This window comes from Rhodamnia argentea, chromosome 9 (genome assembly GCF_020921035.1).
Source record: "Rhodamnia argentea isolate NSW1041297 chromosome 9, ASM2092103v1, whole genome shotgun sequence".
Lineage (NCBI taxonomy): Eukaryota > Viridiplantae > Streptophyta > Magnoliopsida > Myrtales > Myrtaceae > Rhodamnia > Rhodamnia argentea.
In genome coordinates this window covers 16,401,398-16,429,347 of record NC_063158.1, presented here as the reverse complement: position 1 = coordinate 16,429,347, position 27,950 = coordinate 16,401,398, and the positions used below count along the sequence as shown (strand labels likewise).

Here is a 27,950-nt window from a genome sequence, read left to right as displayed (position 1 = left end):
TTCCGCATGTCAATCCGGATCCAAATCCCGTCATCGGCGCGAAATAACACAAACGCAATGCATGCTTAAGTTATATATGCTATGCATGAAAACTATTTTTTTTTTGTGAAAATCAAGGCTAATTCTCATTTTTGTGAAAATAAATAATTTAAGAAAAATCAAAATTTAGGTGTCAACAGAAATATATCGCTAATATTCTGTCCGGGGCTGCTCTATCAGATTCACGTCTTGCTGCCACTCCTATTGAGCTAAATCAGAAGTTTTGCCCGGACGATGGAGAACCTCTTTCTGATGTCACCCACTATCGGACCTTGGTTGGCAGTTTTATTTATCTTACTATTTCCCAACCCGACATCACCTATGCTGTTCATGTTGTGAGTCGGTTTGTTGCTACTCCTCGAACAACTCATTATGCGGCTGTTCTAAGGATTCTGCGCTATCTTCGAGGCACTTTATCGCGTTCCTTATTTCTACCATCTTATTCTACTCTCAAGTTGCGTGCCTATTCCGATGCTGATTGGGCTTCCAATGTCACTGATCGCAAATCTATCACTGGTTATTGCAATTTCTTGGCGATTCACTTATTTCTTGGTGATCCAAGAAACAACATATTGTCTCACGCTCCTCTACTGAGTCCGAGTATCGTGCTATGGCCGACACTATTGTTGAGATTGTTTGGCTTCGCCGCTTACTTGCCGATATGGGAGTTTCATTTCTGGATCCTCCTCCTCTGCATTGTGATAACAAGAGTGCCATTCATATCGGTGCAAATCCAGTATTTCATGAGCGTACCAAACATATTGAGATCGATTGTCATCCGACTCGTCATCATCTCCAAGCTCGCACTATTTCACTTCCTTTTGTTGGAACCGAGAATCAACTTGCCGATTGTTTTACGAGGGCTCTTACATCACAACGATTTAAATTTCTTCTTTCCAAACTCTCGTTATTTGATCCACCTTGAGTTTGAGGGGGGGTGTTAGAACATGTTGTATAGTTTTGTAGGTTTTCCCTTACATCTCTTCTTTCTCTTTGGTCCCACATAGGAAGAATGCTAAGCTCCTTTTCTCCTCTAAGCCTATATAAAGGATTCTCACGTACACTGTTCATCACACCATTATTAGAGAACAAATACCATTCTCTTTTAATCTTTCTTTCTTTTCGGTACATATCCCATCAATTAGCTTGCTTAGGTGTGGGCTCGTGGTGTATCCGTTTATTCATTGTCCTAGTAAATACGTTTAAAAACTAATAGTAATCTCAAGTGGACCATTTTAATTAGATCATCACGAAAATGACGTAATAAAATAAGGATTTCTTGTAATTCTCCGTGATTTCCCACGTAAACGTTGTCTATATATACTAATCCAATTGAAGCATTCCCGCTCACAAGAGCGTCCGTGGGTTTTCATTTGCATTGGTACCAAACCCGAACTCAGGCCAAAAAGGAAAAAAAATGTCTCTTCCGGATGGATCAACTCCTCCTCCTCCTCTTCCCGTTGAAAACACAACTAGGGTTGAACGTCGATCGGCAAACTATCATCCCAGCATATGGGGGGATTACTTCCTCAAATATGCTTCTGACTCCAATTCTATGGTAGCGATTAATGTTGTTCTCTTTCTTGGATTACTTTCTGAAAATTTGTGAGTCTTTGGGCAATCTAAGACATTTCTTACATTCTTAATAACAGATGTCTTTTTCTCTAATTTTCGTGTTTGATGTAGGGTTCTTGTGGCATGACAAAGGAACGACTGGAGAGATTGAAAGAAGAAGTGAGGAAGATGCTGAAATGTGCTATGGACAAGCCTTCACTGAAGTTGAACTTGATTGATCATATCCAACACTTAGAATTGCCTACTATTTCGAAATTGAGATAGATGAGCAGCTGGAACAAATCCACAAAAACTATTTCGAATTCCGTTCTGGGGATAATGATGTTGACCCGCACACGGTCACTCTTCTCTTTCGATTGTTGCGACAACAAGGTTACGGTGTTTCATGTGGTATGTGGTGCCCCATCTTCATAATTGGATCAGTTGGCAAACTTCTATTGTAGACACTAGTTCGATAATACACTTGATTGATTAGAGTGAACAAATAATATCATTGACATATTCAATTTTTTGCAACTTTGATTTGTTCATTTGCTTAACCTTTTTCTCTTCAAATTTCGTACGTAGTCCGTCCTTTCTTCTAATTCTTGGTTAATATGTCATTTCTCCATCTTTTGTGATTGATCATGATGTAGAACATGGTATCTTTTGTAGCATCTCTTGGTAACATCTCTTCCATATTCCATTTGGCGATATAGAAATCTTTAACAAGTTCAAGGACGGGGAAGGGAATTTCAGCAAATCGCTCATGACCGACGTGCGGGGACTGCTAAGTCTATTTGAAGCGTGCCATTTGGCGTATCATGGCGATAATATTTTGCACGATGCACTTGCTTTTACTGTAACTCACCTTGAATCAATTGATAAAACCAAAGTTAAACCCTAGTCTAGTAAAACGAGTGAGTCATGCGCTAAATCAACCGATCCACAAGGGAATGCCCAGGCTAGAGGCGAGGCGTTTCATTCCACTCTACCAATAGAATCCTTCACATAACAAAGTCCTTCTCTCCTTGGCGAAACTCGATTTCAACTTGGTGCAAGATCCGTTGGGGAATTTCTCCCTCTAGAGTGAATGAGAAGGAAATGTGGGAGTCCCACATAGGATGAGAGATAGATGGGAGATGGGTTTATTAAGTGGAACCTCACAAATGGGTTTGGGCCCCAAGGGGCACCCCACTTTTGTGGAGGAGGGAGGACCTACGCAAATGGATTTCGGCCCACACGCGCGCGCCACCGTCGCCGTCCGGCCGGCCGGCTTGGCTCGGTTCGGTTCGGTTCGCGCCCGGGCCCGGGCCTGGGTTTTCTTATTCCATTTATTTTTTTTATTTGCTCATTTGTTTATTTTACCGAATAGACACTTAACACAACCGTTGGACATTCGTCCTTAAACGAACAGATGCGTTCGTTCGGAAATCTTTTGAAGAATTATGTCCGTTCAAGAAGAAGTTATATTCGGTTATGTTAAACATCATCCGGACTCAAGCATCGTGCCTCTTCGTTTTTTCTCAAACTTTCAATATAAATAGTCTTCGAAGCGGTTTCATTTTTTAGTAACTTCTTTTTTCCCGAAATCTGCACCCTCATTTTCCATTATGTGCGATCCTGTTCCACAAAGTTAAGTTCGCCGAAGCCCTTTGAATAAGTGCCGATTCAAAGGGACGCGATCCGTTCTATCCTGGGAGACAATTGTCCAACGTCCTCGGGTACCAAATTGAGGGGACAAATTTGTCTTAAGGACACAACGAAATTAATTGGGCTCGGATCAATATTCAGATTGCTGCGCTTGCTTTTGAATCAGGTTAGTACTTTCGATTTTGTGTCTTCATTCTGTATTGCACTTTTGTTATATATACGAACATAGCCGACCACAATCTTAAGACAAATTCGTTCGTTCATTCCCGATCATTGTGCTTAGTTCGTATAATATTTTTATTGAAAGTATTCTGTTCAACTGTTAATGTATCGTGTACATGCTTGTTGTATGATATTTTTTGTTGGAAATATTCTGTCCACCATTACTATATCATGGAAGTTCTGAATCGGGCTTATTGCACATGTGTTTTGTCGAAAATTCTATTGCATCGTTCAATATCAATCTATTTGTTTTTCATTCTGTCTTCGACGTATGTTTCCCGATTAGATTGATCTTCGTTCCGGTGTATCTCTGTTCTCGTTCACTTATCATATTTAATAGTCCATTGTCACTTAGTTCATTTCTTGTCGAGCAACTAACATAATCACGGTATTATTTTTCTGTTTTGTGCCGAGACTGTTGCTTGTTAATTTTGTTAGTACTCGTTTGTGTTTTATAATTATCATTCCGTGATTTGTTGTATAATAGAAATGGCTTCGAATTCGACTCCGGTCAATGCTATTCCGAATCACGGAGAAAAGCCAGAAAAGTTCAATGGTATAGATTTCAAGAGATGGCAACAAAAAATATTGTTCTATCTTACGACATTGAACTTGGCAAGGTTCCTCAATGAGGATGCTCCTAAGTTGGATGAAGGAGAGGTAGACAAGGAAAGGTTTGCTGCAGTAGACGCATGGAAACATTCTGATTTCCTGTGTCGCAATTATGTCCTTAACGGTCTGGATAATACACTCTATAACGTCTATAGTCCGCTAAAAAAGGCTAAGGAGTTATGGGATAGTCTGGACAAGAAATATAAAATTGAAGACGCCGGACCGAAGAAATTCATTGTCGGTAAATTTCTGGACTTCAAGATGGTTGATTCAAAGACCGTATTAAGTCGGGTTCAAGAGCTTCAAGTGATTATGCATGATATTCATGCTGAAGGAATGACTCTAAGTGAGTCATTTCAAGTGGCTGCCTTCATTGAAAAACTGCCACCGTTCGGGAGAGATTTCAAAAATTATCTCAAACATAAGAGAAAGGAATTGTCACTTGAAGACTTGATTGTTCGGTTGAGGATAGAGGAAGATAATAGATCTTCTAAGAAGAAAGTTGGAAAAAATCTGGAGGTCTCAAGGGCCAATGTTGTTGAAGAAAGATCGAATCCCAACAAGAAGAGGAAAATGCCTAGCAAGTCCGGAGAGGGATTCGCCCAAGGTCTGAAAAAGTTTGTTGGCAAATGCTTTAACTGTGGAAAATCTGGACATCGAGCCAAAGATTGGAGAGTCAAGAAAAGACAGAAAACTCAGGCAAATGTGATGGAAGAGATTTCCAATGGTGTTGACGATATCAATCTGATCGCTATGATATCCGAGTGTAATATGGTGGGAAACCCCAAGGAGTGGTGGATTGATACTGGAGCAACTCGTCATATATGTGCGAACGGATCAATGTTCTCGTCTTACACAACCGTGAGGGGTGATGAAAAACTCTATATGGGTAATTCATCAACCTCTAAGGTTGAAGGTGTCGGAAAGATTGCTCTGAAGATGACATCTGGAAAGATTGTGACACTAAATAATGTTCTGCATGTGCCAAATGTTCGCAAGAATTTAGTGTCCGGATCTCTCCTTAGTAAGAATGACTTCAAGTTGGTTTTTGTATCCGATAAGTTTGTACTCTCCAAAAATGAGATGTATGTAGGAAATGGTTATCCGAGTGATGGTTTGTTCAAGTTGAATGTAATGACTGTTGTAACCAAAGATGATATGAATAAAGTTGCTTCTACTTATGTGCTGGAGTCTCCTAATATTTGGCATGCTAGACTAGGATACGTTAACTATAAGTCGATAAAGAAATTAATTAGTATGGGACTATTGCCAAAGTTTGATTGTCCAAGTGAAAAGTGCCAAGTGTGTGTTGAATCTAAGTTTTCTAAGCCTCCTTTCCATTCTATAGATAATAGAGTTACTGAACCTTTAGATCTAATACACACAGATATTTGTGATATGAAAGCAATACCTTCTAGAGGTGGTAAGAAATACTTTATCACGTTCATAGATGACTGTTCGAGATATTGCTATATCTATCTACTTAGTACTAAGGATGAAGCTGTGAATGCTTTTAGAACTTATAAATCTGAAGTTGAAAATCAGTTGAATAAGAAAATAAAAGTGTTAAGAAGTGATAGAGGAGGTGAATATGAATTTCCTTTTGAGGAAATTTGTACTGAGTTCGGTATCGTTCACTAAACTACTGCCCCTTATACACCGCAATCGAATGGTGTTGCGAAAAGAAAAAATCCATCCTTAAAGGAAACAATGAATACATTGTTAAACAGCTCTGGTTTACCGCAGAATTTGTGGGGGGAAGCTGTCTTGACAACAAATTTTATTTTAAATAGAGTACCCCACAAAAAGACAAAACAAACTCCCTATGAGAAATGGAAAGGCAGAATGCCTAGCCTGAATTATCTTAAAGTGTGGGGGTGTTTGGCTAAGGTTGCGGTTCCTAAGCCTAAAAAGGTTAAAATATGACCAAAGACCGATGATTGTATTTTTATCGGATATGCTCAAAATAGCAATGCATGTCGTTTTCTTGTTCACAAATCAGAGATCCCGGATATATATGTTAATACGATCATTGAATCAAGGGACGCTTCGTTCTTTGAAAATATATTACCGTATAACATAGTATATGAGTCAATTGAAAATAATAAGAGGTCTCGAGATACTACATCTAGAAGTGATCCAATGGAGGATGAACCTAGACGTAGTAAAAGGCAAAGGACTTCTACGTCTTTTGGACCGGAGTTTCTGACTTATTTGCTAGAGAATGAACCTCGGACATATAAGGAAGTCGTGACATCTCCAGAAGCCTCGCTCTGGAAAGAAGCTATCAATAGTAAAGTTGAATCCATCTTGTCAAACCATACTTGGGAATTGGTTGACATTCCTCCTGGCAATAAACCATTACAATGTAAGTGGATATTTAAGAGGAAAATGAAAGCGGATCGTACTATTGATAAGTATAAGGCTAGGCTTGTCGTAAAAGGTTACGGACAACGTGAAGGTCTGGATTATTTTGACACTTATTCACCTGTCACGAGAATTACATCTATATGGATGTTAATTGCTATAGCAGCCTTGTAAAGACTTGAAATTCATCAAATGGATATCGAAAGAGCTTTTCTAAATGGGGATTTGGAAAAAGAAATATATTTACAACAACCTGAAGGGTTCATTGTTCCGGGACAAGAGAATAAAGTATGTCGGCTTATCAAGTCATTATATGGCTTGAAACAAGCACCAAAACAATGGCATTCTAAATTCGACCAAGTTTTGTTGTCGAATGGTTTCAAGATTAATGAGCGCGATAAATGTGTATATGTTAAGAGCACTCATAATGGCTTTGTCATTTTATGTCTCTATGTAGATGACATGCTTATAATGGGCAGCGATAGTAAGGTCGTCAAGACGACCAAACGCATGCTCACAAGCAAATTTGATATGAAAGACATGGGGGTTGCAGATGTTATTTTAGGAATTAAAATCCTCAAAACATCTGAAGGATTAGCACTATCACAGTCTCTCTATATAAAAAATATTCTTGAAAAGTGCAAGAATCTAGACATCGTACCAGTAAAGACTCCGATAGATATTAATCTACATCTTTCAAAGAATACCGGTGAAAGCAAGGCTCAAAATGAGTATGCAAGTATACTAGGCAGTTTAATGTATGTCATGAATCGCACTAGTCCGAACATAGCTTGCGCGGTAAGCAAGCTAAGCCGATTTACAATTAGTCCAAAAGAAAATCATTGGAAAGCTATGAAGCATGTATTGGGCTACTTGAAGCATACTCAAGATTATGCTTTGCATTATACAGAGTATCCAGCGGTACTTGAGGGATACTGTGATGCAAATTGGATAACCGGCACTAAAGACACAAAATCGACAAGTGGATATGTATTCACACTTGGTGGGGCAGCGATGTGATGGAAATCATCCAAACAAACTTGTATTGCTAGATCAACTATGGAATCAGAATTTATAGCTTTGGATAAAGCCGGTGAAGAAGCATAGTGGCTTCGAAACTTCTTGGAAGATATTCCTAATTGGCCTAAACAAGTGCCTGCTGTATGCATACATTGTGACAGACAAGCGGCAATAGGAAGGGCAAGGAATGTCATGTATAACGGTAAGTCTCGACACATACGTCGAAGACATGACACTGTAAGACAACTTCTTTCTAGTGGAATTATCACCATTGACTATGTGAAGTCAAAAGATAATGTTGCGGATTCATTTACAAAAGGCCTAACTAGAGAAATAGTTGTGAAAACATCGAAAGGAATGGGTTTAAGGCCTATAAATAAGTCCTCATAGTGGATACCCTACCTTGTTGACTGGAGATCCCAAGATCTAGGTTCAAAGGAACAACCAAGTTATGAAGACCGTGTAGAGTACTGTAATTTATTACTCATTCCTAGATGAAGACAGTACTAATATGTGAAGGTTAAGCGAAAAGCTTTTAATGATTCTGAATTGAGTATGTGATATACTATATATTCAGAAATCACCTATGTAAGTGTGAAGTGAGGGCCGCTTCTGTGAGAATTGAAAAGGCCGAATTCTCTAAAATACTCATGAGACCAGGCGGTGTTCATGGCCAAAACGAACACAACGGTGAGAACTAACTTTGTTCGAGAGAAAGTTATGTGATTTTTATTGTCTAGGCTTACACCAAAGGTCGACAGTTCAAAGACATCAAGTCTACTGATTGACCGAGTAAGTCCGATAGGTTTCACTAGGGAAAGTTCAAAGTTTCGGACTACTTATCCCGATGTAACTATTTCTCAAGGAATAATCGCACATTGCATTTCATGCATATACGAAGAGTTGTGATGTCCGAATATCTCATTCATGTGGGGGATTGTTGGGGAATTTATCCCTCTAGAGTGAATGAGAAGGAAATGTGGGAGTCCCACATAGGATGAGAGATAGATGAGAGATGTGTTTATTAAGTGGAATCTCACAAATGGGTTTGGGCCCCAAGGGGCACCCCACTTTTGTGGAGGAGGGGAGACCTACGCAAATGGATTTCGACCCACACGCGCGCGCCGCCGTCGCCGTCCGTCCGGCCCGCTCGGCTCGGTTCGGTTCCGTTCGGGCCCGGGCCTGGGTTCTCTTATTCCATTTATTTTTTTTATTTGCCCATTTGTTTATTTTACCGAATAGACACTTAACACAACCGTTGGACATTCGTCCTTAAACGAACAAATACGTTCATTCGGAAATCTTTTAAAGAATTATGTCCGTTCAAGAAGAAGTTATATTCGGTTATGTTAAACATCATCCGGACTCAAGCTTCGTGCCTCTTCATTTTTTCTCAAACTTTCAATATAAATAGTCTTCGAAGCAGTTTCATTTTTTAGTAACTTCATTTTTCCCGAAATCTGCACCCTCATTTTCCATTCGGTGCGATCCTGCTCCACAAAGTTAAGTTCGCCGAAGCCCTTTGAATAAGTGCTGATTCAAAGGGACGCGATCCGTTCTATCCTAGGAGACAATTGTCCAACGTCCTCGGGTACCAAATTGAGGGGACAAATTTGTCTTAAGGACACAGCGAAATTCGTTGGGCTCAGATCAATATTCTGATTTCTGCGCTTGCTTTTGAATCTGGTTAGTACTTTCGATTTTGTATCTTCATTATGTATTGCACTTTTGTTATATATACGAACATAGCCGACCACAAGATCAACACTGGAAGGAACTCGGCAACCTTACAAGGTTAACTTGACTTAGCGATAGCAAGTCCAAAGTAGCTATATGTTTTCAGAACGCCGAATCTCCGTAGATTGGCTCGTGTGATTTCAATTTATCCTCGACCAAAAATCATTTTTAAGTGACAAGGAGTGTTGAACTCTTTGGATCATGGGTCTTAAATACTTTCTCAACATTTTATCAATTATGCGCTTCCCTTACATAGGATTTGTTGGTAAACTGTAGGTGGTGGAAGGATTCGGATGTAGAGAGGAAGTTCCCATTTGCTAGAAACAGGCTTGTCGAGATGTATTTTTGGATGTCAGGAGCTTATTTTGAGCCGGAGTACCAAGTTGCTCGAGAAATACTAGCCAAAGCGATGTGCATTCTTTCCATTATCGACGACATCTACGATGTCTATGGCACGTTGGAAGAATTAGAACTCTTCACAGAAGCAATTGAAAGGTGCAGTTGGCACTCTGATGCTTTTCTCAGTTTACCGATGGACTAAATTGACTTATTCTAATTTGTATCAAAAGATAACGTGTCAAGGTGTGGTATTTTTCTGAACTTGAACTTAGGTGGGATTTTGATGCCAAAGATGGATTGCCAGAGTACATGCAAGCGTGTTCCAAGATAATTCTTGATTTTTATGATGAAATTGGCCACGGGGTGATCAGAAAAGGACGATCGTACCGCCTCTTCTATGCAAAAGAAGCAGTAAGCCACTCGACGTTACATCAATCAAATGCAATTTCTATATCTAAGTCCTCCCAATGCATTAAAGTTCGAGTATTGAGGCAGCTTTTACGTTTGAGAATGAATTCTCAGATGAAAAGACAAGTGAGAGCGTACCTCCCTGAAGCCAAATGGTTCCACCAAAGCCACGTACCCACGATGGAGGAGTACATGCCCATTGCAGGGGCATCCATTGGTCTAGAACTAGCATCAGTGATGTCGTTTATGGGAATGGGAGATGTCGTAACAAGCGATGCTTTTGACTGGTTATTAGCCAGCGACAACAAGATGGTGAGAGCTTCGGCATTAACCTGTCGGCTCATGGATGACATTGCCGGACACAAGGTATAGAAAAGCTATATCGGTGAACAACGTTACTTTATCTACATTTTTGTCTAGTAAATTTTATCAATAGGAGGAAGCAAATGATTCCCATGAGAAATATGTTTACAGTTCGAGCAAGAGAGAGGTCACGCAGCATCTTCGGTGGAGTGTTTCATGAAACAATTTGGAGTCACGGAGGAAGAGGCTAAGGAGGAGCTGCGTAAACAAGTGGTCGATGCATGGAAGGACATTAACAAAGAGTTGGGCCGTCCAACCGCCGTTCCCATGCTGGTCCTTGCGCGAGTTCTCAATCTTACACGAGCCACTCGTGCTGTGTTTATTGATGAAAAAGATCACTACTCTCATGCTGAAAACAAGATGAAAGAGTATGTGACTTCTGTGCTAGTCAATCCATTGCCACTGTGATGGTTTGAAGTACAAGTTTAATAACCGAGCCATTATAGATTGCATTAGACTTTTTCGAATTTGCTCTGTGTACGATTTTCAAGAATGTGTTAACACTTGATCATTGCTCTTCTCCGGCTTGAGAGCCCCCCTTCATTTTGTAGAATACGAATAAATGAAATGAAGGAGTCCATATCGTGTTTGATATACTGATGTTCTGTACTGTTGTGAAATTAATGCGAAAACTAACGAGATCTAGGAATTAAATCAACGCGAAATCACCAGAGATATAAATGAGGAATAATGAGAAACACTAGTAATTTACTTAGTTCGATTTGAGTGTCGCTATACACTCCATGGAGAGAGCTAGCATAAGCTAAGATATATAGCTTTATCGATAAATTTGTGGAAAATGTGTTCGGTTTTCATGACAAAAGGAAACATGTAAAGAAGTGTTCTTGAAGATACGCACATTTAACTTGTTTAGATTTCTTGAATGTCTATGGGAACAAAATTGAGAAAAACGAATTACCGTTTTTCAACTGCTTTTTAAGAACTTGATATTCAAGAGTTTACCAGAGAAATCACCACTCAAATATCGAGGTTTCCACCGAAGCTACACAAGCTTTTGTACCCAAGAGGGCCAAGAGAATTCTCTTCTCTCTCTCGATCTGATGGAACGAATAGAAGATTTCCAAAATGCGAACCACGACGGCGACGAGGTTGAAGAAAGATTAAGACTGTCCCAATCACGTTCTTATTCAGTGCGGGTTTTTTCAACTTTACAGGAATTGGGAGGAATTTTTTGCCTTGCAAAGCAATAATGCTGCTGATCAAGCGGGAAATGATTCAGAGGGAGAGGATGATGTTCCTAATGATCATATGGTGATGGTCATAGATCAAGAACCGACAGAGTGATCGCGTCAAAGGGACAGCGACAGTGATGTTGGTGATGATCGAAAAGTGAGGGTTGAGATTGAAAAGACTGATCAAGCGAAAACAGTGATGCCGTATTTCCTTTATCACTATCTCTGACCTTGTCTCCCACCAATCTCGATGACAGACATGAGGACGAGGCCCAGCCTTAGGCGACCTCCCAGTTGGCCACGTACTCTAGTTTCGATGAACGCGAGCTCGCGATTGCCACCTCTCCTTTTGGCAACAACAGATGCCGAGCGCAAGCCCCACCCTATGGCGACCCCAGCTCTAGTATCTCTGAGTGTCGGGACTTTTTTTCGCTCACTTGAGTATCATGTTGGAGCAAAATCGTTCACTTGAGTGCCATTTTCAACAAATCATCTTATATGGACTTTTTATTTTTATTTATTTTTTAGTGACACATGGATTTTTTTAATTTTTTATGAATTTTTTATTTTGTTATTTTTATTATTTAATATTTTAAAAAAATGAATTTCCCAATAGCCGGCGAGGGTCACCGTAAGGACCCGAGTTAGCACTTTTGTACGGCATTCACTTGAGTGTTGTAACATTTTTTTCGCTCACTTGAGTGCCATGTTGGAGCAAAATCGTTCACTTGAATGCCGTTTTTAGCAAATCGTCTTACATGGACTTTTTATTTTTACTTATTTTTTAGTGACACATGGATTTTTTTAATATTTTATGAATTTTTTGATTTTGATATTTTTATTATTTAATATTTTAAAAAATTGAATTTCCCAATGACTGGCGAGGGTCATCGTAAGCACCCTAGCTAGCACTTTTGTACGGCATTCACTTGAGTACCGTAACTTTTTTTTCGCTCACTTGAATGTCATGTTGGAGCAAAATCGTTCACTTGAATGCCGTTTTCAGCAAATCGTCTTACATGGACTTTTTTTTTTTATTTATTTTTAGTGACACATGGATTTTTTTTAATATTTTATGAAATTTTTTTATTTAATATTTTAGAAAAATGAATTTACCAATGGCCGGCGAGGGTCACCGTAAGGACCATAGCTAGCACGGTCGGCTAGCCCCAAGGGCGAGGGACTTCACAATGACCGCTGTGGCCGGCGAGGGACTTCACAATGACCCTTGCCTATCAAGAGGAGGAAAACGGAAAAAAGAAAAAAAAAGCAAAACAATTTCTTTTAAAAAATAACAATAAAAAAAATACAATAAAAATCCACATGTATATTAAAAAATTCAAAAAATTTGCTCTAGCGATGTCACATCAGATTTTCCGGCCTCCACGTAGGATTTCCGGCAAGGCAAATTGGCAATGGCACTTAAAGTGATCGTTTTTTCAAATTTGTGGCACTTAGGTGAGCGAAAAAAAAGTTTTGGCATTTAAGTGAGCGAAAAAAAGTTACGGCACTCAAGTGAACGCCGTACCCAAGTTATGGTAGTCCCAATGTACATGTTAGAACATGTTGTATAGTTTTGTAGGTTTTCCCTTACATCTCTTCTTTCTCTTTGGTCCCACATAGGAAGAATGCTAAGCTCCTTTTCTCCACTAAGCCTATATAAAGGCTTCTCATGTACACTGTTCATCACACCATTATTAGAGAACAAATACTATTCTCTTTTAATCTTTCTTTCTTTTCATGGTATCAGAGCCAAGTTCATTGTCTTGAAGAGTATGCTCTGCGGTTGCCATCAATTGGTTCTTCCGCATTAGAAAATAAGACAATGAGCTCATTATTTTTTAAAGTATGCTCTGCGGTTGCCATAAATTGGATCTTCCGCATTAGAAATTAAGATAATGAGTTTAGGGCTTTTGGGCCATCATCCTTGCTCGTTCTAATCCGCGCTTCTTCTTTCTCGATCCTTTCGATCAATTTTTCCACCTCAATCCATATTTCTAGCTTTGCTAGTGATTTCTTTTTCTGTCGTCATGGGTGATTCTAGTGATCGTATTGACGTCAAACTCAATGGTTCAAACTATTCTCTTTGGAAACCATCGGCAATGGCAGCACTTGTTTACCGCGACCTATTTGAGCATGTTGAGGGACTTTGTCCTTGTCCCGGTGCTCTTCAAAGTGACTCATCCGATGAAGTTGCGAAACGTGCCGCTGAAATTCGAGCATGGAAAGTTGCTGATCGGAAGGCATGGGCTATCATTTTTGGTTCCATTGATCCCGCTCTTCGCCCACAATTTTCTAATGTTGTTGAGGCAAAAAGTTTATGGGATCAGCTTGCCGAAATGTTCACCCGGACAATGGACATTCGAGTTTATCCGTTGGAGCAAGAAGTTTACAATGCTACGCAAGGGTCTCGCTCTATTCGAGATTTCTACAATTATATGCACTCACTTTGGAGTCAACTGGATATTCTTGCTCCTATTCTCTGCCCATCATGCCTGAACCGTACTCGGTGTCCATCTACTCGTCTTCAAACTCAAGATAGGCACCATCTACATTCTTTTCTTATGAAGCTCGGCTCTCCCTATGAAGGTGTTCGTAGCCAACTTCTTCACCGCTCTCCAAGACCATCCCTCCTTGATGCTGTCAAAGAATTACGATCCGAGGAAACTCGTCTTGGTCTTCTTTCCTCCTCGGCATTTTCCGATTCAACTGCTATTTTGGCTGCTCCACCATGTGTTCCGCCTATAGTTTTGGCTGCTCCACCACGTCCTTCGCCTATTCGTGGTCCTCGTCGCCTTTCATGTATGTATTGTCATCGTCTTGGTCATGACGAGTCACATTGTTGGAAGAAGAGGAATGCTTCACGCCTTTCTGCATCACCACGAGTCACTACCGCATCTCCAATCTCTCAACCTATTACTCTAGTTTCTCCCTCTACGGATGACCGTATTGTTGCTCTTGAGGCCCAACTTGCCCGATTGAGTCCTTCTCTACCCAGGTCTTTTCCCGATTTTGGTACTTCTACAACTCTCTCATCTGCTAGAAGCACCGCTGCAGCTACTCCACCTTCGGGTGATATTTCTACTACTTGGGTACTTGACTCGGGAGCTGCTAGACATATGTCTACTTCCGCTGTTTTTCTCACTAAACTCTCCGAGCTCAAGCAACCAGCACATTTCTTTACTGCTAATGGTTCTCCTCTACTAGCTACCCGATAGGGTACTCTTACCATCTCTGAAGATTTCAATGTTCCCGATGTGTTACATGTTCCCTCTTTGGCTCTCAATTTATTATCCGTTGGACAACTCACCGATGCTGGATGTACTGTAAGCTTTACAAATAACTCTTGCTTTGTGCATGATCGTTTGAGTGGCAAGATGATTGGCAAGGGCGATAGACGGGATGGACTTTATATTATGCAACATCTCCATCTTCCAACTTCCTCTCTTCCTCATCTTGTGTTGGCTACCCTCGATCTTGCTCGGTGGCATCAGCGTCTTGGACATATTCCGTCTTCTCGTCTCACCGTCCTTCACCAACAAGGTGCTTTGGGTCCTATTTCTTCTAGTAGTCTTCCTCCATGTTCTATCTGCCCTTTGGCCAAGCAATCTGCTAAGCCTTTTCCCGTTAGTAACTCTAGAACTAGTGCGATTTTCGATCTTGTTCATTCCGATGTTTGGGGTCCCGCCCCGCTCTCTTCCAAGAGTGGTTTCAAATATTATGTATCTTTTATTGATGATTATTCTCGTTATACATGGGTCTATCTTATGCGTCAATGTAGTGATTTCTTTTCCATCTATCGGTCTTTTACTTCCGTGGTTTCCACACAATTTAATACAAAATCAAAGTTTTCCGTTCGGATTCGGGGGGAGAATATCTCTCTGGTGTCTTTCGTTCCCTCTTAGCTAATGATGGTACACTTCCTCGCTTATCTTGTCCTGGGGTTCCAGCTCAAAATGGAGTTGCTGAACGCAAGCACCGTCATATTCTAGAGACCACTCGAGCTCTCTTACTTGGCACATCCGTTCCTACCGAGTTCCGGGTTGAGGCTCTTCTCACGACCGTTCATCTAATTAATCGCCTACCCTCATCTGTTCTCCATCAAGACACCCCGTTTCAGCGTCTCTACTCTCGACCTCCTAGCTATAATCATCTTCGAGTTTTTGGATGTACTTGTTTTGTCATTCTTCCACTCACTGAACGTACAAAGCTTGCCGCTCGCTCTATCCCATGTGCATTCTTGGGTTATAGCACCGAGCACAAAGGTTATCGCTATTATGACCCAAATGCGCGACGTGTACGTATTTCTCGTGATGTTACGTTTCATGAACACATCCCTTTCTTTCTGACAAATACTACACCTCATGTTTCCTCTCCTGTTCCATTTATGGATTTTCCCGTTGATCCTCTACCCGACCCTTCTAGTCCCTCTTCTACATCGGATCTAGATATATTGCCACCTTCTCCATCTTCACCTATCCCTTGTCTTGGACCTCCTGCTGTATCTCGCCTCAACGATTCTGCACAACTAGAGCCACGCCGTAATCCTCCTCGAGATCGTCGTCCACCTGCCCGATATGTTGCTGCTACTTCTTATTCTACTGAGTTTGGTTCCTTTTTAGCTGCTATTCATGCTGTACAAGAAGCTAATAGTTATCGCGAGGCGATTCAGCATGTAGAATGGCGCCAGGCTATGTCCGAGGAACTCTCGGCTTTGGAGAGTACTGGTACTTGGGAGCTTGTGCCTCTTCCTCCGGGTCGCTCCCTCGTATCTTGCCGATGGATATATAAGATTAAGACTCGTTCTGATGGCGGTATTGAGCGTTACAAAGCTCGTCCGGTTGCTCGAGGTTTCTCGCAAGAGTATGGTATCGACTACGAGGAGACCTTTGCTCCCGTAGCAAAGATGACATATGTCCGTGCTTTATTAACCGTTGCTTCAATTCGCAATTGGCCTCTCTTTCAGCTTGATGTGAAGAATGCTTTTCTTCACGGTGATCTTCAGGAAGATATCTTTATGCAACCTCCGCCCGGTCTTGCTCATACCTCGGGAAAGGTTTGCCGCTTGCGACGGGCTCCTTATGGTCTCAAATAGGCCCCTCGTGCTTGGTTTGAGAAGTTCGGTGATGCTATTCAGTCTGCTGGTTTCACTCAAAGTGAGGCTGATCATGCTATATTTGTTTATACCTCTTCTTCAGGCTGCACTATTCTTCTTCTTTATGTTGATGGTATGGTCATCACCGGAGATCATCGTGACCATATTGAGCATACCAAGCGGCACCTTTAGCAACATTTTTCCATGAAGGATCTAGGACCACTACGCTATTTTCTTGGGCTTGAGATTGCTCGCAGTTCACGAGGTATTCTCATTTCTCAGCAGAAATATACCGCTGATATTCCGTCCAGGGCTGCTCTATCGGATTCACGCACTGCTGCCACTCCTATTGAGCTAAATCAGAAGTTTTGCCCGGACGATGGAGAACCTCTTTTCGATGTCACCCGCTATCGGACCTTGGTTGGCAGCTTTATTTATCTTACTATCTCCCAACCCGACATCGCCTATGCTGTTCATGTTGTCGGTCGGTTTGTTGCTGCTCCTCGAACAACTCATTATGCGGGTGTTCTAAGGATTCTGCGCTATCTTCGAGGCACTTTATCGCGCTCCTTATTTCTACCATCTTCTTCTACTCTCAAGTTGCGTGCCTATTCTGATGCTGATTGGGCTTCCAATGTCACCGATCGTAAATCTATCACTGGTTATTGCATTTTTCTTGGCGATTCACTTATTTCTTGGCGATCCAAGATACATATATTGTCTCACGCTCCTCTACAGAGTCCGAGTATCGTGCTATGGCCGACACTACTGTTGAGATTGTTTGGCTTCACCGCTTACTTGTCGATATGGGTGTTTCATTTCTGGATCCTACTCCTTTGCATTGTGACAACAAGAGTGCCATTCATATCGGTGCAAATCCAGTATTTCATGAGCGTACCAAACATATTGAATCGATTGTCATCTGACTCGTCATCATCTCCAAGCTCGCACTATTTCACTTCCTTTTGTTGGAACCGAGAATCAACTTGCCGATTGTTTTACGAAGGCTCTTACATCACAACGATTTAAATTTCTTCTTTCCAAACTCTCGTTATTTGATCCACCTTGAGTTTGAGGGGGGGAGTTAGAACATGTTGTATAGTTTTGTAGGTTTTCCCTTACATCTCTTCTTTCTCTTTGGTCCCACATAGGAAGAATGCTAAGCTCCTTGTCTCCTCTAAGCCTATATAAAGGCTTCTCATGTACACTGTTCATCACACCATTATTAGAGAACAAATACCATTCTCTTTTAATCTTTCTTTCTTTTCAGTACATATCCCATCAATTAGCTTGCTTAGGTGTGGGCTCGTGGTGTATCCGTTTATTCATTGTCCCAAGAAATACGTTTAAAAACTAATAGTAATCTCAAGTGGACCATTTTAATTAGATCGTCACGAAAATGACGTAATAAAATAAGGATTTCTTGTAATTCTCCGTGATTTCCCACGTAAACGTTGTCTATATATACTAATCCAATTGAAGCATTCCCGCTCACAAGAGCATCCGTGGGTTCTCATTTGCATTGGTACCAAACCCGAACTCAGGCCAAAAAGGAAAAAAAATGTCTCTTCCGAATGGATCAACTCCTCCTCCTCCTCTTCCCGTTGAAAACACAACTAGGGTTGAACGTCGATCGGCAAACTATCATCCCAGCATATGGGGGGATTACTTCCTCAAATATGCTTCTGACTCCAATTCTATGGTAGCGATTAATGTTGTTCTCTTTCTTGGATTACTTTCTGAAAATTTTTGAGTCTTTGGCAATCTAAGACATTTCTTGCATTTTTAATAACAGATGTCTTTTTCTCTAATTTTCGTGTTTGCTGTAGAGTTCTTGTGGCATGACAAAGGAACGACTGGAGAGATTGAAAGAAGAAGTGAGGAAGATGCTGAAATGTGCTATGGACAAGCCTTCACCGAAGTTGAACTTGATTGATTAGATCCAACGCTTAGGAATTGCCTACTATTTCGAAATTCAGATAGATGAGCAGCTGGAACAAATCCACAAAAACTATTTCGAATTCCGTTCTGGGGATAATGATGACGACCCGCACACGGTCACTCTTCTCTTTCGATTGTTGCGACAACAAGGTCACGGTGTTTCATGTGGTATGTGGTGCCCCCCATCTTCATAAATGGATCGGTTGGCAAACTTCTATTGTAGACACTAGTTCGATAATACACTTGATTGATTAGAGTGAACAAATAATATCACCGACATATTCAATTTTTTGCAACTTTGATTTGTTCATTCGCTTAACCTTTTTCTCTTCAAATTTCGTACGTAGTCCGTCCTTTCTTCTAATTCTTGGTTAATATGTCATTTCTCCATCTTTTGTGATTGATCATGATGTAGAACATGGTATCTTTTGTAGCATCTCTTGGTAACATCTTTTCCTTATTCCATTTGGCGATACAGAAATCTTTAACAAGTTCAAGGACGGGGAAGGGAATTTCAGCAAATCGCTCATGACCGACGTGCAGGGACCGCTAAGTCCATTTGAAGCGTGCCATTTGGCGTATCATGGCGATAATATTTTGGACGATGCATTTGCTTTTACTATAACTCACCTTGAATCAATTGATAAAACCAAAGTTACACCCTAGTCCGGTAAAACGAGTGAGTCATGCGCTAAATCAACCAATCCACAAGGGAATGCCCGGGCTAGAGGCGAGGCGTTTCATTCCACTCTACCAATAGGATCCTTCACATAACAAAGTCCTTCTCTCCTTGGCGAAACTCGATTTCAACTTGGTGCAAGATCTGTTGGGGAATTTCTCCCTCTAGAGTGAATGAGAAGGAAATGTGGGAGTCCCACATAGGATGAGAGATAGATGGGAGATGAGTTTATTAAGTGGAACCTCACAAATGGGTTTGGGCCCCAAGGGGCACGCCACTTTTGTGGAGGAGGGAGGACCTACGCAAATGGATTTCAGCCCACACGCGCGCGCCGCCCTCGCCGTCCGGCCGGCCGGCTTGGCTCGGTTCGGTTCGGTTCGGTTCACGCCCGGGCCCAGGCCCGGGTTTTCTTATTCCATTTATTTTTTTTATTTGCCCATTTGTTTATTTTACCGAATAGACACTTAACACAACCGTTGGACATTCGTCCTTAAATGAACAGATGCGTTCGTTCGGAAATCTTTTGAAGAATTATGTCTGTTCAAGAAGAAGTTATATTTGGTTATGTTAAACATCATCCGGACTCAAGCTTCGTGCCTCTTTGTTTTTTCTCAAACTTTCAATATAAATAGCCTTCGAGCGCGTTTCATTTTTTAGTAACTTCATTTTTCCCGAAATCTGCACTCTCATTTTCCATTATGTGCGATCCTGTTCCACAAAGTTAAGTTCGCCGAAGCCCTTTGAATAAGTGCCGATTCAAAGGGACGCGATCCGTTACGTCCTGGGAGACAATTGTCCAACGTCCTCGGGTACCAAATTGAGGGGACAAATTTGTCTTAAGGACACAACGAAATTCGTTGGGCTCGGATCAATATTCAGATTGTTGGGCTTGCTTTTGAATGTGGTTAGTACTTTCGATTTTGTATCTTCATTCTGTATTGCACTTTTGTTATATATACGAACATAGCCGACCACAATCTTAAGACAAATTCATTTCGTTCATTCCCGATCATTGTGCTTAGTTCGTATAATATTTTTATTGAAAGTATTCTATTCAACTGTTAATGTATCGTGTACATGCTTGTTGTATGATATTTTTTTTTGGAAATATTCTGTCCACCATTACTATATCATGGAAGTTTTGAATCGGGCTTATTGCACATGTGTTTTGTCGAAAATTCTATTGCATCGTTCAATATCAATCTATTTGTTTTTCATTCTTTCTTCGACGTATGTTTCTCGATTAGATTGATCTTCGTTCCGGTGTATCTCTGTTCTCGTACACTTATCATATTTAATAGTCCATTGTCACTTAGTTCATTTCTTGTCGAGCAACTAACATAATCACGGTATTATTTTTCTGTTTTGTGCCGAGACTGTTGCTTGTTTATTTTGTTAGTACTCGTTTGTGTTTTATAATTATCATTCCGTGATTTGTTGTATAATAGAAATGGCTTCGACTTCGACTCCGGGCAATCCTATTCCGAATCACGGGGAAAAGCCAGAAAAGTTCAATGGTATAGATTTCAAGAGATGGCAACAAAAAATGTTGTTCTATCTTACGACATTGAACTTGGCAAGGTTCCTCAATGAGGATGCTCCTAAGTTGGATAAAGGAGAGGTAGACAAGGAAATGTTTGCTGCAGTAGACGCATGGAAACATTCCGATTTCCCGTGTCGCAATTATGTCATCAACGGTCTGGATAATACACTCTATAACGTCTATAGTCCACTAAAAAAGGCTAAGGAGTTATGGGATAGTCTGGACAAGAAATATAAAACTGAAGATGCCGGATGAAAGAAATTCATTGTCGGTAAATTTCTGGACTTCAAGATGGTTGATTCAAAGACCGTATTAAGTCGGGTTCAAGAGCTTCAAGTGATTATGCATGATATTCATGCTGAAGGAATGACTCTAAGTGAGTCATTTCAAGTGGCTGCCTTCATTGAAAAACGGCCACCGTTCGGGAGAGATTTCAAAAATTATCTCAAACATAAGAGAAAGGAATTGTCACTTGAAGACTTGATTGTTCGGTTGAGGATAGAGGAAGATAATAGATCTTCTAAGAAGAAAGTTGGAAAAAATCTGGAGGTCTCAAGGGCCAATGTTGTTGAAGAAAGATCGAATCCCAACAAGAAGAGGAAAATGCCTAGCAAGTCCGGAGAAGGATTCACCCAAGGTCTGAAAAAGTTTGTTGGCAAATGCTTTAACTGTGGAAAATCCGGACATCGAGCAAAAGATTGGAGAGTCAAGAAAAGACAGAAAACTCAAGCAAATGTGGTGGAAGAGATTTCCAATGGTGTTGACGATATCAATCTGAATGCTATGATATCCGAGTGTAATATGGTGGGAAACCCCAAGGAGTGGTGGTTTGATACTGGAGCAACTCGTCATATCCGTGCGAACGGATCGATGTTCTCGTCCTACACAACCGTGGGGGGTGATGAAAAACTTTATATGGGTAATTCATCAACTTCTAAGGTTGAAGGTGTCGGAAAGATTGCTCTGAAGATGACATCTGGAAAGATTGTGACACTAAATAATGTTACGCATGTGCCATATGTTCGCAAGAATTTAGTGTCCGGATCTCTCCTTAGTAAGAATGGCTTCAAGTTGGTTTTTGTATCCGATAAGTTTGTACTCTCCAAAAATGAGATGTATGTAGGAAAGGGTTATCCGAGTGATGGTTTGTTCAAGTTGAATGTAATGACCGTTGTAACCAAAGATGATATGAATAAAGTCGCTTCTACTTATGTGCTGGAGTCTCCTAATATTTGGCATGCTAGACTAGGATACGTTAACTATAAGTCGATAAAGAAATTAATTAGTATGGGACTATTGCCGAAGTTTGATTGTCCAAGTGAAAAGTGACAAGTGTGTGTTGAATCTAAGTTTTCTAAGCCTCCTTTCCATTCTCTAGATAAAAGAGTTACAAAACCTTTAGATCTAATACACACGGATATTTGTGATATGAAAGCAATACCTTCTAGAGGTGGTAAGAAATACTTTATCACGTTCATAGATGACTGCTCGAGATATTGCTATATCTATCTACTTAGTAGTAAGGATAAAGCTGTGAATGCTTTTAGAACTTATAAATCTGAAGTTGAAAATCGCTTGAATGGGAAAATAAAAGTGTTAAGAAGTGATAGAGGAGGTGAATATGAATTTCCTTTTGAGGAAATTTGTACTGAGTTCGGTATCGTTCACTAAACTACTGCCCCTTATAACTCGCAATCGAATGGTGTTGCGGAAAGAAAAAATCGATCCTTAAAGGAAATAATGAATACATTGTTAAACAGCTATGGTTTACTACAGAATTTGTGGGGGGAAGCTGTCTTGACAGCAAATTTTATTTTAAATAGAGTACCCCACAATAAGACAAAACAAACTCTCTATGAGAAATGAAAAGGCGTAATGCCTAACCCGAATTATCTTAAAGTGTGAGGGTGTTTGGCTAAAGTTGCAGTTCCTAAGCCTAAAAAGGTTAAAATATGACCAAAGACCGATGATTGTATTTTTATCGGATATGCTCAAAATAGCAATGCATGTCGTTTTCTTGTTCACAAATCAGAGATCCCAGATATATATGTTAATACGATCATTGAATCAAGGGACGCTTCGTTCTTTGAAAATATATTACCGTATAACATAGTATATGAGTCAATTGAAAATAATAAGAGGTCTCGAGATACTATATCTAGAAGTGATCCAATGGAGGATGAACCTAGACGTAGTAAAAGGCAAAAGACTTCTACGTCTTTTGGACTTGAGTTTTTGACTTATTTGCTAGAGAATGAACCTCGGACATATAAGGAAGCTGTGACATCTCCAAAAGCCTCGCTCTGGAAAGAAGCTATCAATAGTAAAGTTGAATCCATCTTGTCAAACCATACTTGGGAATTGGTTGACCTTCCTCCTGGCAATAAACCACTACAATGTAAGTGGATATTTAAGAGGAAAATGAAAGCAGATCGTACTATTGATAAGTATAAGGGTAGGCTTGTCGTAAAAGGTTACGATAAACGTGAAGGTCCGTATTATTTTGACACTTATTCACCTGTCACGAGAATTACATCTATATGGATGTTAATTGCTATAGCGACCTTGTATAGACTTGAAATTCATCAAATGGATGTCGAAAGAGCTTTTCTAAATGGGGATCCGGAAGAAGAAATATATTTACAACAACCTGAAGGGTTCATTGTTCCGGGACAAGAGAATAAAGTATGTCGGCTTATCAAGTCACTATATGGCTTGAAACAAGCACCAAAACAATGGCATTCTAAATTCGACCAAGTTATGTTGTCGAATGGTTTCAAGATTAATGAGTGCGATAAATGTGTATATGTTAAGAGCACTCATAATAGCTTTGTCATTTTATGTCTCTATGTAGACGACATGCTTATAATGGGCAGCGATAATAAGGTCGTCAAGACGACCAAACGCATGCTCACAAGCAAATTTGATATGAAAGACATGGGGGTTGCAGATGTTATTTTAGGAATTAAAATCCTCAAAACATCGCAAGGATTAGCACTATCACAGTCTCTCTATATAAAAAATATTCTTGAAAAGTGCAAGAATCTAGACATCGTACCGGTAAAGACTCCGATAGATATTAATCTACATCTTTCAAAGAATACCGGTGAAAGCAAGGCTCAAAATGAGTATGCAAGTATACTAGGCAGTTTAATGTATGTCATGAATCGCACTAGACCAGACATAGCTTGCGCGGTAAGCAAGCTAAGCCGATTTACAATTAGTCCAAATGAAAATCATTGGAAAGCTATGAAGCGTGTATTGGGCTACTTGAAGCATACTCAAGATTATGCTTTGCATTATACAGAGTATCCAGCGGTACTTGAGGGATACTATGATGCAAATTGGATAACCGGCACTAAAGACACAAAATCGACAAGTGGATATGTATTCACACTTGGTGGGGCAGAAGTGTGATGGAAATCATCCAAACAAACTTGTATTGCTAGATCAACTATGGAATCAGAATTTATAACTTTTGATAAAGCCGGTGAAGAAGCAGAGTGGCTTCGAAACTTCTTGGAAGATATTCCTAATTGGCCTAAACCGATTACTGCTGTATGCATACATTGTGACAATCAAGCGGCAATAGGAAGGGCAATGAATGTCATGTATAACGGTAAGTCTCGACACATACGTCGACGACATGACACTGTAAGACAACTTCTTTCTAGTGGAATTATCACCATTGACTATGTGAAGTCAAAAGATAATGTTGCGGATTCATTTACAAAAGGCCTAACTAGAGAAATAGTTGTGAAAACATCGAAAGGAATGGGTTTAAGGCCTATAAATAAGTCATCATAGTGGATACCCTACCTTGTTGATTGGAGATTCCAAGATCTAGGTTCAAAGGGACAACCAAGTTATGAAGACTGTGTAGAGTAATGTAATTTATTACTCATTCCTAGATGAAGACAGTACTAATATGTGAAGGTTAAGCGAAAAGCTTTTAATGATTCCGAATTGAGTATGTGATATACTATATATTCAGAAATCACCTATGTAAGTGTGAAGTGAGGGCCGCTTCTGTGAGAATTGAAAAGGCCGAATTCTCTAAAACACTCATGAGACCAGGCGGTGTTCATGGCCAAAACGAACACAACAGTGAGAACTAACTTTGTTCGAGAGAAAGTTATGTGATTTTTATTGTCTAGGCTTACACGAAAGGTCGACGGTTCAAAGACATCAAGTCTACTGATTGACCGAGTAAGTCCGATAGGTTTCACTAGGGAAAGTTCAAAGTTTCGGACTACTTATCCCGATGTAACTATTTCTCAAGGAATAATCGCACATTGCATTTCATGCATATACGAAGAGTCGTGATGTCCGAATATCTCATTCATGTGGGGGATTGTTGGGGAATTTATCCCTCTAGAGTGAATGAGAAGGAAATGTGGGAGTCCCACATAGGATGAGAGATAGATGAGAGATGTGTTTATTAAGTGGAACCTCACAAATGGATTTGGGCCCCAAGGGGCACCCCACTTTTGTGGAGGAGGGGGGACCTACGCAAATGGATTTCGGCCCACACGCGCGCGCCGCCGCCGCCATCCGTCGGGCTAGCTCGACTCGGTTCGGTTCGGTTTGGGCCCGGGCCTGGGTTCTCTTATTCCATTTATTTTTTTTATTTGCCCATTTGTTTATTTTACCGAATAGACACTTAACACAACCGTTGGACATTCGTCCTTAAACGAACGGATACGTTCGTTCGGAAATCTTTTGAAGAATTATGTCAGTTCAAGAAGAAGTTATATTCGGTTATGTTAAACATCATCCGGACTCAAGCTTCGTGCCTCTTCATTTTTTCTCAAACTTTCAATATAAATAGTCTTCGAAGCAGTTTCATTTTTTAGTAACTTCATTTTTCCCGAAATCCGCACCCTCATTTTCCATTCAGTGCGATCCCGCTCCACAAAGTTAAGTTTGCCGAAGCCCTTTGAATAAGTGCTGATTCAAAGGGACACGATCCGTTCTATCCTGGGAGACAATTGTCCAACGTCCTCGGGTACCAAATTGAGGGGACAAATTTGTCTTAAGGACACAGCGAAATTCGTTGGGCTCGGATCAATATTCTGATTTCTGCGCTTGCTTTTGAATCTGGTTAGTACTTTCGATTTTGTATCTTCATTCCGTATTGCACTTTTGTTATATATACGAACATAGCCGACCACAAGATCAACACTGGAAGGAACTCGGCAACCTTACAAGGTTAACTTGACTTAGCGATAGCAAGTCCAAAGTAGCTATATGTTTTCAGAACGCCGAATCTCCGTAGATTGGCTTGTGTGATTTCAATTTATCCTCGACCAAAAATCATTTTTAAGTGACAAGGAGTGTTGAACTCTTTGGATCATGGGTCTTAAATACTTTCTCAACATTTTATCAATTATGCGCTTCCCTTACATAGGATTTGTTGGTAAACTGTAGGTGGTGGAAGGATTCAGATGTAGAGAGGAAGTTCCCATTTGCTAGAAACAGGCTTGTCGAGATGTATTTTTGGATGTCAGGAGCTTATTTTGAGCCGGAGTACCAAGTTGCTCGAGAAATACTAGCCAAAGCGATGTGCATTCTTTCCATTATCGACGACATCTACGACGTCTATGGCACGTTGGAAGAATTAGAACTCTTCACAGAAGCAATTGAAAGGTGCAGTTGGCACTCTGATGCTTTTCTCAGTTTACCGATGGACTAAATTGACTTATTCTAATTTGTATCAAAAGATAACGTGTCAAGGTGTGGTATTTTTCTGAACTTGAACTTAGGTGGGATTTTGATGCCAAAGATGGATTGCCAGAGTACATGCAAGCGTGTTCCAAGATAATTCTTGATTTTTATGATGAAATTGGCCACGGGGTGATCAGAAAAGGACGATCGTACCGCCTCTTCTATGCAAAAGAAGCAGTAAGCCACTCGACGTTACATCAATCAAATGCAATTTCTATATCTAAGTCCTCCCAATGCATTAAAGTTCGAGTATTGAGGCAGCTTTTACGTTTGAGAATGAATTCTCAGATGAAAAGACAAGTGAGAGCGTACCTCGCTGAAGCCAAATGGTTCCACCAAAGCCACGTACCCACGATGGAGGAGTACATGCCCATTGCAGGGGCATCCATTGGTCTAGAACTAGCATCAGTGATGTCGTTTATGGGAATGGGAGATGTCGTAACAAGCGATGCTTTTGACTGGTTATTAGCCAGCGACAACAAGATGGTGAGAGCTTCGGCATTAACCTGTCGGCTCATGGATGACATTGCCGGACACAAGGTATAGAAAAGCTATATCGGTGAACAACGTTACTTTATCTACATTTTTGTCTAGTAAATTTTATCAATAGGAGGAAGCAAATGATTCCCATGAGAAATATGTTTACAGTTCGAGCAAGAGAGAGGTCACGCAGCATCTTCGGTGGAGTGTTTCATGAAACAATTTGGAGTCACGGAGGAAGAGGCTAAGGAGGAGCTGCGTAAACAAGTGGTCGATGCATGGAAGGACATTAACAAAGAGTTGGGCCGTCCAACCGCCGTTCCCATGCTGGTCCTTGCGCGAGTTCTCAATCTTACACGAGCCACTCGTGCTGTGTTTATTGATGAAAAAGATCACTACTCTCATGCTGAAAACAAGATGAAAGAGTATGTGACTTCTGTGCTAGTCAATCCATTGCCACTGTGATGGTTTGAAGTACAAGTTTAATAACCGAGCCATTATAGATTGCATTAGACTTTTTCGAATTTGCTCTGTGAACGATTTTCAAGTATGTGTTAACACTTGATCATTGCTCTTCTCCGGCTTGAGAGCCCCCCTTCATTTTGTAGAATTCAAATAAATGAAAGTAAGGTGTCCATATCGTGCTTGATATATTGATGTTCTGTACTATTGTGAAATTAATGCGAAAACTAACGGGATCTAGGAATTAAATCAACGCGAAAATTACCAGAGATATAAATGAGGAATAATGAGGAACACTAGTAATTTACGTAGTTTGATTTGAGTGTCGATATATACTCCATGGAGAGGGCTAGCATAGGATTCGTATCGTTATTTTTCAGCATTATATGCATAAGCTAAGATATATAGCTTTATCGATTAATTTGTGGAAAATGTGTTCGGTTTTCATGACAAAAGGAAACAAGTAAAGAAGTGTTTTTTAAGATACGCACATTTAACTTGTTTAGATTTCTTGAA

General features: G+C 40.4%; 1 long non-coding RNA gene and 2 pseudogenes across 1 annotated transcript; 2 read left to right on the top strand and 1 right to left on the bottom strand.

Moving 5' to 3' along the window:
* Positions 1-452: 452 nt before the first annotated feature.
* LOC125316728 lies at positions 453-17,311 on the bottom strand. The gene is made up of 3 exons (XR_007199813.1): positions 17,183-17,311; positions 3,820-3,830; positions 453-463 (listed from the first exon to the last, which is right to left on the bottom strand). It is a non-coding gene; the product is annotated as an uncharacterized LOC125316728 (long non-coding RNA).
* On the top strand, positions 1,345-10,781 carry LOC125316726 (annotated as a pseudogene).
* An 815-nt stretch (positions 17,312-18,126) lies between the features above and the next one.
* LOC125316725 lies at positions 18,127-27,496 on the top strand (annotated as a pseudogene).
* The last annotated feature ends 454 nt before the right edge of the window (positions 27,497-27,950 follow it).